The sequence below is a fragment of the Equus asinus genome, chromosome 12 (genome assembly GCF_041296235.1).
Source record: "Equus asinus isolate D_3611 breed Donkey chromosome 12, EquAss-T2T_v2, whole genome shotgun sequence".
Classification (NCBI taxonomy): Eukaryota; Metazoa; Chordata; class Mammalia; order Perissodactyla; family Equidae; genus Equus; species Equus asinus.
In genome coordinates, this window is record NC_091801.1 from 28,866,643 (window position 1) to 28,881,689 (window position 15,047).

A 15,047-nucleotide genomic window follows, 5' to 3' on the forward strand; every position below is an offset into this window, starting at 1 on the left:
TGTTACTTCGAATTCTTGACAAGAGGGCAGGCACTGAGCATGAAGCAGGCCTGACAATAGGCCACAGGGCCCCAAACACCAGGGAGTTCTAGGGCAAATTTCTAGCTTCTGGCTGAGCCAGCCCAGATTGTAAAATCATGAGAAACAATAAATTGTTTTTTTAAGTCAGTTTTTTAATTAGTTTTGGAGTGGTTTGTTATGCAGCAACAGATAACTAAAACATGGGCATATACTCAAAGTTTCAAATAAAAATTGTAGACCAATTGAAGCCCATTCCTAGACTCCTCAGAGAGCCATGAGACCAAGTTTGAAATCTCAATCTTACAAACTTAGGGCTGTTGCCCAATATTTGTCCCAAGCAATGCTACTCTACAGAAGGAGTTCCCACTTTTATGCCTCTTTTATCATTCCCTCTGCTTGGAATGTCATCTCCCACCCTAATTTCTTCTTACCAAAACCCTAACCATCCTTCAGGCCCATCGCACATACCCCTTCCTCTAGTAGAGTCTTTCTTCATCCTCTCACCCAGTGATACAGCCCACCACCCTCAATAGTCATATGTGGATTTGAGTTCGGAACAGCTTTTGCACACCAGGATCTCTCCCTCCTTAGGTTCCCAATAGCATTATTTCATGGTTTTTTCATGGCATTTTTATTCTCCCTTTTATCATAACAATGTGTGTACTTTCAGGATCCTCCTAAAAGTACTCTGAGGAACTGTTTCTCTCATCTCTGCATGTCCTTTAATGCCTATTTCTAGTCCTTCTCCTAACTCCACCATTTCCTGCCTGGCTTAGATTAATGATGCCATAGCAATCACTGTCAGAACAAAGCCAGTGTATTCATCTGACTCTCACACCTGGAAAGCTGTGTGGCAGCAGCATTTTGCACAAATCAGGCCCCTATTAATAGGACACCAGAGATTTCAGAAAGAGCTCAGCGCTTGAGTCAAATGGTCCCGCTCCATGCTTGAATTCTGAGTATACTATTTCCTATTTGGATGAATCTGAGCAGACTATTTAACCCTCCTCCCCATGTTATGTTTTTTTCATGTATAAGTTGGAGTTTCGATCTCATAAGGTTGTTTTGTTTTAAATGATACGTACGCTCAACACTTAACCTACCGACTGATATGTAATGCAGAATATAAAATGTTGGGATAAAACACTTTGATGACTGACTCGATTGTTATGTTGCTGCAAATCCACTCCTTGCCTCATTATAATGTTGAGTGGGACTTCTGGAACCACATACTATTTAACTGTAAATGTAAGCATTCTTAAATTTGAGGGAACGGCTACTGTATTAAGAGCTTGTCTCCCTAAATTCATATCAAAATGTTTGGTCCTCTCAAACATTAAGCTAGAAGTAAGTTCATTAGTCAACTCTCTTTCTCCTGAGGTGGTTATTTTTGGTCTTAATAATAAATGAGACAAAACACTGACAGTTTGACCTCCCTCTCTTTTCACAATAATGATGGTCATGTCCTTAAAACTGAATGCCCACACAACTGACGCAGCACAGTTAGCAGACGTTTACATCTTTTTTCTGTTTGCTTTGGAGAGACTGAATGGAAAGTAGAGTCTACACCCCACTCAAGCCACTATGCCTCATTTTTCTTGGAAAAAAGGTGATGACTGATTTATCTAAACATGGTTAAGACATCTGGTTTATTTTGTATCCTCCCCACAATCAAGGGTCACAGTTTTATGAGAAAATAAAGAAAAAGGGCTAAGATACATTGAGCATTGTAGGAGGCATTACAATAGAAGGAGAGGGCATCTAAAAATCTCTATTTATAGTAAAGATGCTATTATTAGCAGGAGTTTTTATGCCAAGATTATAAAGAATGAGTGTGTACACCCCAAAGACTCAGCTGTACAAGTAACAAGTAACAAGAACTCTGATCTGGTTCTTAAATATGTTATCAGACACTTATATAAATAACGCTTTGGAAAATTGGGATTTTGAGGATGAAAATGACACATTCAACCCACGTGAATTCTGACACTGCAAACCTGCCAGAGCGTGACCACCAGGATGAGCTGGGGGAACAGTACCCTGTTGGTATAAGGCATGTGTCCTCATGCCTGTCCATCACTTGCAAGGAGTAGACACTGAGCACATAAAAGCAGATGAAGGACCAAACCTGTTTTTTTTCTTCTGTGGTGAGGCTAGAACCCCCTAGGATCTACTGATGATAATGAATAGGAAAAGTGCTTCAACAATTGATTCCTTTGTCTACTTACACAGCCCAGTTCCTTAGAGAATTTTTCTGCTTTCAACAATAAAAGAACCACATGATCCAAAGAAGGTTCTAGCCAGAAGAGTCCTCAGAGGTTACCTAATCTGCCAGAATTTTACAGATAGTGCGCTGATGTCCCGACAATTAAGTGACTTGCCAAGGGCCACACAACTAATATATGGCAAAACTTGAATTACTTCTAATTTCAAAGGTTGGGTGACTTTAATTAAATTGTTGACAAAGTCACTTTCTCTAAATAATTGTTTATTGATCCATAAGAATAAATGAACTCCTGCGACTGTGCTTCTTGGTGGATATGCAGCCAAGTGGGTCTAAAGTCAGTCACTCGAAAACACCATGTGAGGACAATTTTCCAGACTTAGCAAACAAACTCCATTCCCTGAGCAAACCAACCTCCCAATTTATAACCCAGGTTTTCTTCTGTCTTATGGTTCTTGCTCATAAAAGACAACAAATGAGACTAGACCTGGAAAAATACCACCACCTCCATGTTCTAAAACTGGTGGGTAAGTAGCATCACTTTCAACAGAGAGGGCAATGTGTTATTAACTCAGTCATTGTTAAGGGCTGAATTGTGTCCCCCCTAAAATGTTGAAATCCTAACCCTCAGTACCTGTGAATGTGACCTTACTTGGAAGCAGGCTCTTTGCAGATGATCATGTTAAAATGAGGTCATTAGGGTGGGCCCTATCCCAGTATAACTGGTATTCTTATAAAAAGGGAAATTTGGACACTGATGTGCCCTCAGGGAGGACACCAGCTGAAGATGAAGGCAGAGATCTGGGTGATGCTTCTACAAGCCGAGGAACACTGAAGACTGCCAGCACACACAAGAGGCGGGGAACAGATCTTTCCCTCACAGCCCTCAGAAGGAACCAGTCCTACAGACACCTTGATCTTGAAATTCTAGTCTCTCGAGCTGTAAGACAATAAATTTCTGTTGTCTAAACCACTCAGTTTGTGGCACTTTATTTGGTGGATCTAGCAAACTAGTACCGTTGCCTTATCTGAAAAAGGAGGGGTGAACTAAGTGATCTCACTGGCCCTGCTGGACCAACACGTGCGGGTCCCTGTGGGTGTGGACTGCACAGAGGCCGAGGCACGCCTGGCACTGGGAACCTGTCCACAGTAATGGGAGGGAAAGGGCCACATCTGTCAGACAATGAACAAATATTCATTAAGTGCCTATTATGTGTCAGGCACCAGACTGGGCATGGGACACAGCCCTGAAAGGAAGACACAATCCCTGTGACTCAGAATGCAAGTCTCCCAGGGAAAATCAGCTCTAAACAAGAAATTACAAGTGTCATGTGTGCTGTGGAAATGCAGAGCCTGCCCTGGGAAAATTAGACTAGTCTGTGGGCCAGAGGAGCCTTCCATGAGCAAACGAGGTTTACAGGGAGACAGGAATGAGGGTGAGGCATTCGCATCCCAACGAAGAAAGGTGAGGGGGAGGGGGCCGTGTGCATGTTCCAGACAGGACCAGCACAGAGCTTACATAGTCTGCGCCTGCTCTAAGGGAAGAAGACAGGCAGAAAGGGGAGAATGGAGGGTTGGCAAATGAAGGACCAAACATGTCCCATGTGATATGGTGACAGCTGCCAGTCACAACCTGTCAAGGTCACGTGGAGCTGAAGAGGTAATGCTTATAGCAGCAGCAGTAACACAAGTTTCAAAGGAATCCTATGCTTTGACTCACATTATGAGTCACTTCCAAACTTTAGTTATATTTAGATTTCTGTTGGGAATGGCATTCTTTCTGTTTTCTATGTAAAAATGGAGTCTAGCAAGCTGAAAACAGAAATTATGAATAAGTATGTGGTATTTAATCTAGACTGCAAAACCAGCTTTCCTTTGCAACACGTTTTGGTCATTGGGTTCCTGTGAGAAAGTGTGTTCTGTGTGCTTGCTTATTTGTTTGAAAACAGCTAAGAACAGTTTGACAAATACTTCAAACTGTACAAAAGGAAAGACACACAGAACACTAAAGACTCATTAAATCAGTTTCTGAAAAATGATGACAACATTCTGCGGGGATTAATATGGTGACACCAGTTTTCCTCTTCCTGCCCTTAAGACAACTCAGGAATAAAGGCATTTCCAATACTGGATTTTCCACATAACTTTTAAGATTTTGTTCTGCTCTTTGCATTATTAATAATTACAATTAATACTTATTGAGTAGTTAGTATGTGCCAGGCACTGAGCAAAGCTCTCTACATTCATTTTTTTCTTAATCCTCCCAGCAGCCCTGGAAAATAGAGACTTTTATTATTCCTATTTTAAACATGAAGAAACCAGGGCTTAGCGCTATTAAATAACTTATCCTCAGTCACACAGAGACTAAGTGGTAGAGCTACATATGATGTCAGTGATTTCCGAATTCATGAGGAAATGGGAGTCTTCCCTAGATTTCGTCCCATGTATTGACTCTGTGGAGGAAACTGGAGTGGTCCTCAGATGCTCTCATTCTTCATCAGAGTACTTGATTTTCATCTTAGGGAACTTGAAAGCATTTGTCTCACACTATTCGTGTTCACACTCACCTTCCTGAAGGATAAAGCATACAAGGGTTTTAACGTGCTTGCCCACAGTAAGTCAAGGTCAGCCCAAGATGTGTTCAGCCCAAGCATTCTCTCTCCAAAGTCCCATGCTTATTACACTGTGAGGTACGGAAGCTTCCTACCCAGTTTTTCATAAGAGAATATCAATCGCCAAAATATCTTATGTACACCACTTCTGGCCAATTGATCCAAATCAATCAACAAGTATTTTTTGAGCTGTCTAGCAGGGATTGCTAGCTATTATCTCAAAATCCATTCTTTCCTTCTTTTTTTTTTTTAAGATTGGCCCTGAGCTAACATCTGTTGCCAATCTTTTTATCTGTTTTCTTCTTCTCGCCAAAGTCTCAGCACATGGTTGTATATTCTAGTTGTAGGTCCTTCTAGTTCTGCTATGTGGGACATCGCCTCAGCATGGCTTGATGAGCAGTGCTAGGTCCACACCCAGGATCCAAACTGGTGAACCCAGGGCCACTGAAGCAGAACATGTGAACTTAACCACTGTACCACTGAGCCAGCCCCTTCCTTTCTTTCTTTTTTTTTTTTTTCCTGCTTTATCTCCCCACATCCCCCCCAGTACATAGTTGTATATCCTAGCTGCAGGTCCTTCTAGTTGTGGCATATGGGACACCACCTCAACATGGCCTGATGAGCAGTGCCATGTCCGCACCCAGGATCCGAACAAGTGAAACCCCAGGCTGCCACAGCGGAGCACGTGAACTCAACCACTCGGCCACGGGGACAGCCCCTTCCTTTCTTTTTAATAAGAGGATTCTAGCTGTTTTTTAGCCAAGCACATTTCCCAGTCTTGGCTGCAGCCACCTGTGACCATGTCATTGATCCATCCACTGTGCTGGAAGCGGTAGTGTTGTATGCTTCTTTCATGAAGACTCCTGAATAGGGAGAGGTTCTTTTTTTCCCACCTTTCCCCTCTCCATCCTAGAATATGGTTCAATGGCTGGAGCGCCAGCAGTAAGCTGAGACTCAAGGGGACCTTGGGAATGGTAGCCAGTCACAGCAGAGTGAAAAGATGGCATAATTCTGGATCTCAGCATTGTAGATCCACCATACCAGTCCTGGAGTGTATATTCACATTTTTTAATATGAAATATATTTGTCTATTTTTTTATGTTTCAATTTTGTGCAGCCAGAATTATCTGAGAGAAGCAGCTACTATGTGCCAGGCATTAGGCTAGAGACAAATCTCCCTCTGCCTCCCCACCACCAGCACACACATACAGACAAGAAAATCAATAGTTTAGGTATTTGGGCAATGCCTGATTTAATGAAGCAACCACAAGTAGATAACACAAACCACAAACATTTCTTCTAAATAGTTTACAGAAATGCCTCAGAGGACCCCACAATTTTGTGAAACATTTTCAAATCCATGACCTTATAATAGATTCTTCTCCCACACAGAGTGATTTTTTTTCCTGAATCTACAAAGTGAGGTCTAGCCTCCCATTGCTTACTGCATTCAAAGACCATTACGCTGAAAATAATTACCTCAAAACCAGTAGGAACATTTTTCCTTCTCCATCCCACCTATTAAAAAGTAAAGTTCTGGAAGCCTGCATGCCTATATTTTTAGTTTTCCTCAGGAAGTCTCTTGATAATAAGTGAAGTGCCTATGACCTTGATAAGCTGTGAATTATGTGGTAAAAAATGAAGCCTTTTGTAGTTTCCTGAAAGGCATTTGGATCTATAAAAAATTGCTTAGATATTGATGCCCTGTTAAATTGGCCCTTTTACCAAAATATAATGGCAGTTCTCTACTCATTTTGCCAAGCGTAGGCATCCCTCTATGTCTAAAGACCTTAACTGATGAGTAACAATAGTACATTCTGCGACTTACAAAAGTTTGACAAAATATGTCAAATAGTCATTAGATGTAAGAGACAAAATAATTGCCTATAATGAAGAGTTTTTCCTTTAAGATTTGTCTTTGGAGAAGCAAAAGTCAGATTGCCTTTTGAGATATAATTTAAGTATTCAGATCCACTGTAAGAAATTCAGGGAACCTCCAGGGCTGAGGGGGAACCCGGAGCTGCAGCCAGGACTTGCATGCGGACTGGTAAGCTCCATTTTCCCCTGGCCTCCTGCTAGGGTGGGAGCAAGCCTCTAAGTGTCTCCCCTCCAACACTTACCTCAGCCGACGCTCCCCACAGTGCACCTCAGGCTCTGAGAACCCTCCTACTCCGTTAGTTATATCTAATTCAGCACACTTTACCTGCCCTGTAAGGTTGTTTTGTTTCTGTGGCTTGTAATAGTTGCTGGTTTGAGCCCTTTGTATACAATTTGCCAGCATTAAATCTCTTCTCTCTTCCCTTTATTTCACTTTGAAATAAGTGGAGTGGAGGCCCAGGGTCTGGAGAGACTGAAGCAGCTCTGAGCTCAGCTGTGGCTCTTTTTACGGCCAACCCACCACAGCTCTCTTGGGACCGTTTCAGGTTACAAAACCACAGTTCAAATAGGAGCAAAGTAACTAACTGAATTAAGACAGCTCTTAAGAAGAAAGGCTCTAATAGACAGCCACCAGGTGGAGATTCTCAAATTGAACAGCTTTGATCTGACTATCACCTGCTCTGGCCAGTCTTTCCCCAAGGCCGAGAAGGAAAGAGAGGGGTGGGGCTTTGCCTTGCCAGATCCTTCACTCCTCAGAGAGCACACGCTAAAAATGTGAGCTTTCCTTTGGGTGATTTGGAAGGAGGAACGCATAGGGTCTATTAAACTTTAGCATCCTGACCTACCTCTAGGAGAGCTTAGGGTGAGCTCACTGCTTTCTGAAGCAGGGATTTAAGTGTTCCCGGCTCCCTCTCTATCTGGAGAACACATTGATTAAGTTTGAGAGGAGGTAAAGACTATTGTTAGGAAAAGGGATTGCATGAAGTGTTGAATTGTGTCCCATCCCCAAATTTATACATTGAAGGCCTAACCTTCACAGTTCCTCAGAACGTGACCTTATTTGGAAAAAGGGTTGCTGCAGATGTAATTAGTCAAGAAGAGGTCATACTGGAGTGAGGGGGTTGGGGGCCCTAGGCCAATTTGACTGGTTTCCTGATAAAAAGGAGAAACTTGGATAAAGACACACACAGGAAGACTGCCATGCAAAGGTAGTGGCAGAGATTAGGGTGATACTTCTACAAGCCAAGGAACACCAAATACTGCCGGCAAACCCCAGGCGTGAAACACATTCTCCCTCACAGCCCGCAGAAGGAACCCACCCTGCTGACACCTTGATCTTGGACTTCTAGTCTCTAGAACTATGAGACAATAAATTTCTGTTGCTTACATCACCCAGTCTATGGTGCTTAGTTAAGACAGCTCTAGGACACTAATAAACAAAGTGTCCACCTGACAAGACACAAGGTCTTGAACAACCCAGAGCCCTCTAAACCCAGGTCCGTGGCCCCAGAGAATAAGAGTTAAGGGCTGTGTTTCTCTCAAACACAGCCTGTTTTTGGACTGTGGACTTTGTGAATTCTCTCTCATCATGCCCGTATCAGGGAAGAATGAAGCAACCCTGACATCTGGGCAGAGTCCCTACAAGCTAATGGATCCGTATAAGGGCTTTGGGCCTGTTCGGATTTTAGCTGCTTGCAGATCAGCTCTATGAGCAGGCCCATCTGTTTTGTACACTGCAGTCTTCCTAGGACCTCACACGCTGAGTGGATCAGTACTCACTCTTCTTTCCAAGACACACCTAACAACTCATAGTCTATAGAAATTCTCTGCCACCTGCAAATCCCATCCAACTGACATACTAATGTCTGTTAACAGCTTCCTCTTGAGGAGCTGGAGATTTCCCCATGTCCCCTTCCTGCTGGTCCTGCAGATAATAACCCACACGTTAGAGGAATCAACAACCTTGCAAGCTCTGCTGGCTTCTCAGAGTTCTTTGCCTCCTCAAAGAGGCTGGACTAGAAAATGCACAGCACCTCACATCACAAGGAATTGGTCAGCTCTTTTGGGCCTCAAGTCAAATAAAATTGGCTTGCTCAAAACTGATGGTGTTGGTAACTAGAGAAAAACAGAATTGTAAGGTTCAAAGTGGAAGTGGCTGCAATTTTCCTTTAACCCAAAGCAAACCCCTCCACTTACTCAACGAGTGCTACTGAGTTTAGCTAAGTCTCTGAGCCTGGTTTCATGGTCTGTGAAGGGGAGCTAACACAATGACCACCAAGATTTCATGACAGTGACATGAGATAGTGACAGCAACACTTACTGAGCAATCCTTATTATTTTCACACCAACCTTCCAAGGTCAGTGCTACTACTCTCCCTGTTTTCTCAAGAAGGAAACTATATCTTAGAGAGCTTAGGTAACTTGCCCATGTTTGTGCTATGAAGGAATAGATCTAGGTTTCAAACCCAGGCTGGGCCTGGCTCCAGAGTCCATGTCCCACCCTTCTGCCATAAAACATGCCAGGTGCCTGACACCGCCAGGCACTCCAGAAATGATGACATTCACTTTAGTGTCATCATCAGACCCTATAATGACCAAAGTAGGGAATTCCTTCTAGTAAAAAAGTCTACATTAAGAAAACAGGCCTCCAGAGTTTGAAGACCACTGCCATAAATCCCTCCAATAGGTCTTGTTCCCTGTGCTCACCAGCCTTGACATTCCTGATGTCCAATACCAGAACAGGGAGGGAAGCTGCCCAGCCCCACCCACAGGAGACCTGCCCTGGGGTATTCTAGGGAGAGTCCTTATTTCTGTGAGGAAAAGCCGTGGGCCACCAAGTCTAACTCATCAATATACCTTGAGGTAGCTCCTTCTGGGATGAGTTTACTCACATTTCTAATGAAATAGCTGATATTGCTGCTTACAGGTTAGTCCTTTCTGCTATTTCCATTTGTTAGATAAATGTATGGGCCTTGGGGCCAAGTTTGAAGATTTGGGTATCAACATAATAGTAATAACAGATAACAGTTGTAAGGCATTTAAAATGTGCTGGGCTCTTAAATATCAAAAAACCCTCCAAGAGAGGTATTTTATCTGTATCACACAGATGAAAATGGAGAACCAACCCAGGGAGATAAATGACACTCCCTTGCACTATGGTTCTCTTTGAGACGCCCATGCTAACAAGCCAGCACACTCAGAAATCCAGCTTTCCAGTATGACTGAGGGGACAAGAGGCCCTCTCAGCCTGTTCCCAACTTCCAGTCTCCTTAGGAAGCCACGTAGCAGTCAGAGCCAACTCCGAGCACTGCCCCTTCTGCTCTGGGCTTTCAGGGAATACTGTTTTCCTCCCTACTGGAGTGGTAAAACTTAAGGGGCAGATAAGAGGGTGTGGACTTAAGGGAAAAGACCACAGTTGCTACTGTGACATCTTGAGTGTTACAGGACTTGGGCCCACCAGGGACCTCAATAAAGGGTGCCTCCATGGCCTGCCTGGTTGACCAGTACCTGCATCACTCATTCAGGACAAAACCTGGAGAAATAGAAGGTGTTTGCCTGGACCCGTGTTCTTTACACAGAACTTCCTTGGGGACCTTCAAAGACTTTTGGAAAACTGCTTCTTTCTTCTATGTTGAAGACGATGCCATCTGAAAAAGCATCTATGAAAATTCTTTTTTGATGAATTAATATTGAAATCAGATAATCATAAATTTATAGTACTACATCATCAACCCTAATGTTACTAAAAATATTTCTTTTATCCCAGAGACTAGTTTATATAGCAAAGACAAATGTTATCATTTCAATATACTCATCACAGGTGCCTTCTCTGAAACATCAGGTAACTTCAAATGTGAATAAGCAATTTTTTAATAAAAAGCAATCATCAATCAGTATTCATTTTCTTAATGAAAAATGTTATACCCATATTTACTAGTTTCACATATGAACATACCTAAGACAAGAAATTTGAAATTCTGAGTTTTGAATCATTTGAGTAATAGAAAACCTGCTGAGTTTTTCAGGAAGATTCATTTTAAATTACTTAATATTAACTATTAGGACCTCATCTTTCTCTAGGCAAGTTGGGGACCATCCATTCATTCGACAGCCAATCTCATATAGCTTCTGTAGCTACGGTACTTTGTTGTGATAAGTGATATTTATATTAACGTCCCTAAATGCTATAAAGATTTGAAATACCTTCTCAAAGAAAAACAAAAATTATTTTCATTTATATTTGAGTGTATTTCCATTATCTGAGTATAGTTCTTGTATGTATGATATCATGGTATTAATTCATTTGTTATCAGGAGAAATAATTCGTTGGAATATGGTATTCACCGACCATGCCTAGAAAGCAGAACTTTATTCATAGAATGTTCTAGCAATGATATTTGTTATTGATCTTTTTTCTGTTTGATGTTACAGAAATTCTTTTGTGACAAAGTCAGTCAACTTGGAACAAAACAATCCAATGGCCAGAGTTTACACACTCTGTCATTTAATCACCTGAAATGCCACAACCTGTTTCTTTATAAGCTGACCATCTGTACTTTTACTCTCTATACAACTTGAGCTGAGTCTTGCCTGCCAACTTCTCTAGCATTTCCTTGTACTGAAGGAATCCTTCATCTGTGGTAGTGCTCAGGTCTTCATCGTGTTTACAAGTTTCTAAGGTGCTGTTTGGCTTTTATGTTGTGTTGCCATTAAATGATTCTAAGATACTAAATAAAGTAAATATAAACAGAAACTAAACACCTCTTGCTATGGTGCTGATGGCAAGTAATTAAAACAATCACTGAGTTTACTCAGAATCTACATTAAAAATTTTAAGTATATAAATTCTGGCTGGCCATAAGGAAGAAAGTGATTTCATAGCATCTTCTTAGGAAAGTATACCATTAATTTCAAAGATACCAAATGAGATAAGGAGGTTGGTGATTTATTAAGAAGCTTTAATAGTGGAAGCTTTTGCTAGATTCAGTTTTCAGTCTGTTTGGCCAGACTGACAGACCCCTCTTCTCAAGAACCACGTCTCTAGCGTAACGTGGCTCATCCAATGACACAACCCACCACTCAAACAGTTTCGCTGCAATGTGCTCCCCTACTCAGCTGTGGTATGTTTAGCATCCAAAGTCTTTGTCACACCTCCTGAGGCCCCCATGTAGCCCTCCAATGCTGAGAGGAGTACTAGAGCCAGCCACATGCCTACATCCCCACATGGAGGCTCCACTTCTAGCCCCATGTGAAGCCACTGAATGCCACCTACGTAGAGATGTCACCAAATGTGCCAAAGGCTGTATGGGGCTCCTCAATTGGACAACGTCAGCATGTCAGACCCAAGCAAATAATATCTATTTGTTTATATATTGGGTGCTGAGCACTGTATGTGGTGGCTTTCCACAGTCCTACCATTCTCATTCGCAATTTACAGACGTGGAAACAGGAGGGAAGAGGTGAAAGAACTCGCACAGGGTGAAGGATTTGGTGCAGGCATTCTGAACCACTATGCAATACTGCCTCCACGCAGAAACCTTGGGGACCAGCGACGTTCTTCCCATTTGGGGAGTGTGCACAGTGAACACAGCAGAGTGAGTTAGGAGAGGGGCTTCCTGCCAGCACTCTTCCAGCACCTACTCTAAGACTCCTGGCCCGTCTCACATCTGTAATGAGCCAGACAGACTCGGTGGATCCCTAATGCTCCTTCCAGGTCCACAGCAGTCAGACAGGTAGTGACTAAGTTGAAATAAAAACAAACTTTTGCTTCAACCTGTGAGGAAAAAATCTAAGGTAATAACTAACATTCATGCGGCACTTCAGTTTACTGTGTGAGGAGCTCTGAGGCACTTATCTGTAGGTACACACCCGGGAAGAGCTGGCTTCCAGCTCAGACCCACCCTCTCTGATTCCACATCCTGTGTTCTTGCCATGATGCCCCCGAAGCTTCGCCTCTCAATTTACCTGTTCTGCAGACTAAGAATATGTTTGCACTTGAATGCTACTAATTGAATTGAACATGAAAAATTACAGTCACAAGAATATGAGAAATTAATGTCACTCAAGTTTGAAACCACGGAGCCATGTTAAACTCCTCCTTCTCCCATTAGGGGGCTAAGTCCCTAAATACATCCCCGCTCCATCTCATGCTCTGCATATTCTTTTCCTGTTCTTTGATCTAGCTCTTCTTGGTCCATAGGAGTCATCCCATATCACAGTGTCTCGATAGCCTCCTAACTAGCCTTCAGGCACCCTTCTGGCCCGGCCCCCTGTGAACCAGTCTCCTGTTTGCCTCCATAGTTAATACATGTCAGCTATTATTTCTAAAGACTAAGACTGTTCATAATATTCCTCTGCCAAACACCCTCCAGTGGTGCCCCAGTGCTTTAAAGATGAAGTCCCAGGACCTGTGCATGGCCCACAGGCTCTCGAACTTGAGGAAGTTGTCCACACAACCTCTGAAAGCTAGAATATCTTAGAAACATCGGCAGAAATGCCCCCGCAAGGAAAATAAGTTCACTCACCTTCCCCACAGCAACCAAGACTAAAAATTATTTAGCTCAGGCCTTTCCTGCTTTCTTTATCGTCTTTGGCATATTTTCCATACCATTAAGCAATCTTCCATATTTAAATAAAAATGAAAGATATCCTCCTTTTTGAAAACCTAACTATAAAACTTAAAATTTTAATTACCATTCACTACAAAAAAGACAAGGAGAAAAAAGGTACATATTTCACCTGTTTCCAAAATGTATGTAGAAATTCCTCAGTTCCTTCCAGAATGTCTTAATAAGACAGCTACAGTTTGGAGCAATCAGAGAATGGGTCTGGCGTCCCTGGGGGCCTGTTGCTCAGATGCTGTTTAGAAGACAACCTAGGTTCTGTTTGTGCTGGGCAAAGGGAACAGTGATGTTTGCACTGTCACCCAGGTTGCCTGTAGTGACAGCAAACACTTCACACAACTCCCCAAACACACACGGGCAGAGAATAGAGCTGGCCTGAGATTCATGACTGTTATTAGGTATCAGTGAGTAGATTCCTCTTATTCTGATACAGAAATGTACAGACGACAGCACATACAACTGTTTTTCTTGTCTTTTCAGTTGCCTATAACATCCAACAAAATAGCCTAGTCTAAATGCAATTAAATTTTCTTAAGTGACCAACAAAAGAACCTATTTTTTTCATTTTCTAGTCAATAGGTCTTTTGTGGCATATAAATATAATGTAGCATGTGAACAGGTGAGGTTTTTACCTTATTTTGATGTTGATATTTTGAATATTTATCTTGAAAAGTGTGTCTGTTTTAGTTTAGTAGACACCATGAAGTGGAGTTCAAGTCCCTCTAACAGGCAAATTGGTTAAATCAACAGACTTGTTTTTGCTGAGGAAGATTAACCCTGAGCTAACATCCATGCCAATCCCCCTCCACTTGATATGTGGGTCACCACCACAGGATGGCTGATGAGTGGTGTAGGTCCACGCCTGGTATCCAAACCCGTGAACCCAGGCCACTGAAGTGGAGTGCACCAAACTGAACCACTATGCCATGGTGTGGGACCCAACAGACATTTATTAAGAGCCTGCTCCATTTAAGACATGGCCTGCCAAGAAAACCTGTGTGACTTCCACGAGTTCACAAGCCAGTCATCTTTTATACTGCATGACTATAAATATGCACGTATTACCTCTACTTTTCACGTTTTTTCTCAACATCCATATAAATACCTATTCAGGCCACACAGAGATAGAAGCAAAGTTCTTTCAAATGTGACCTTAGAATACAGCAATGCAGGCCTCCTAGAAGGTGGGGGCCTTGGAGGGTGAGAAGTGTATCAAGTCACTTGTCATCATCATTACCTTCATTTTGGTCACCAGAACTCCTGGTTGAAGGTCTCAGAGTGTTTTGTGGGTTTTTTAAACAACTTTATTGAGGTATAAATTGAAATAAAAGGAACTGCATATATTTAATGTATACAATTTGATAAGTTTGGATATATGCAAACACCAGTGATACTATCACCACAATCGAGGGAACAGACAGATCCATCACCTCCCAGAGTCTCCTTGTGTCCCTTTTATTCCTGGTAAAAATACTTAACATGATATCTATGCTTTCAACAAGTACACCCTACCACAATGTTAACTATAGGCACTATGCTGTACAGTAGATTTCTAGAACTTATTCATTTAGCATAACAGAAACTTTTATAACCATTTAAACAGTTGTCCATTCCTCCACCTCCAGCCCCTAACAATCACTACTGTATTCTCTGCTTTTATGAGTTTGACTATTTTAGATATCTCATATA

At 42.1% G+C, this 15,047-nt stretch overlaps 1 protein-coding gene across 18 annotated transcripts in view; it reads right to left on the minus strand.

Annotated features, from left to right (window-relative positions):
- RP1 (RP1 axonemal microtubule associated) overlaps positions 1–15,047 on the minus strand; it is a 449,795-nt gene that overhangs the window by 330,405 nt on the left and 104,343 nt on the right. The window contains exon 1 of one of the 18 annotated variants that reach the window (XM_070481259.1): positions 13,474–13,630. The exons of 15 other annotated variants lie outside the window; for them this stretch is intronic. The gene's annotated coding sequence lies outside the window, so the exon portion shown is untranslated. Of the gene's footprint in view, positions 1–13,473; positions 13,631–15,047 lie in introns of those variants that run through there. 2 more of the 18 variants (XM_070481265.1, XM_070481266.1) reach the window with 2 other exon arrangements.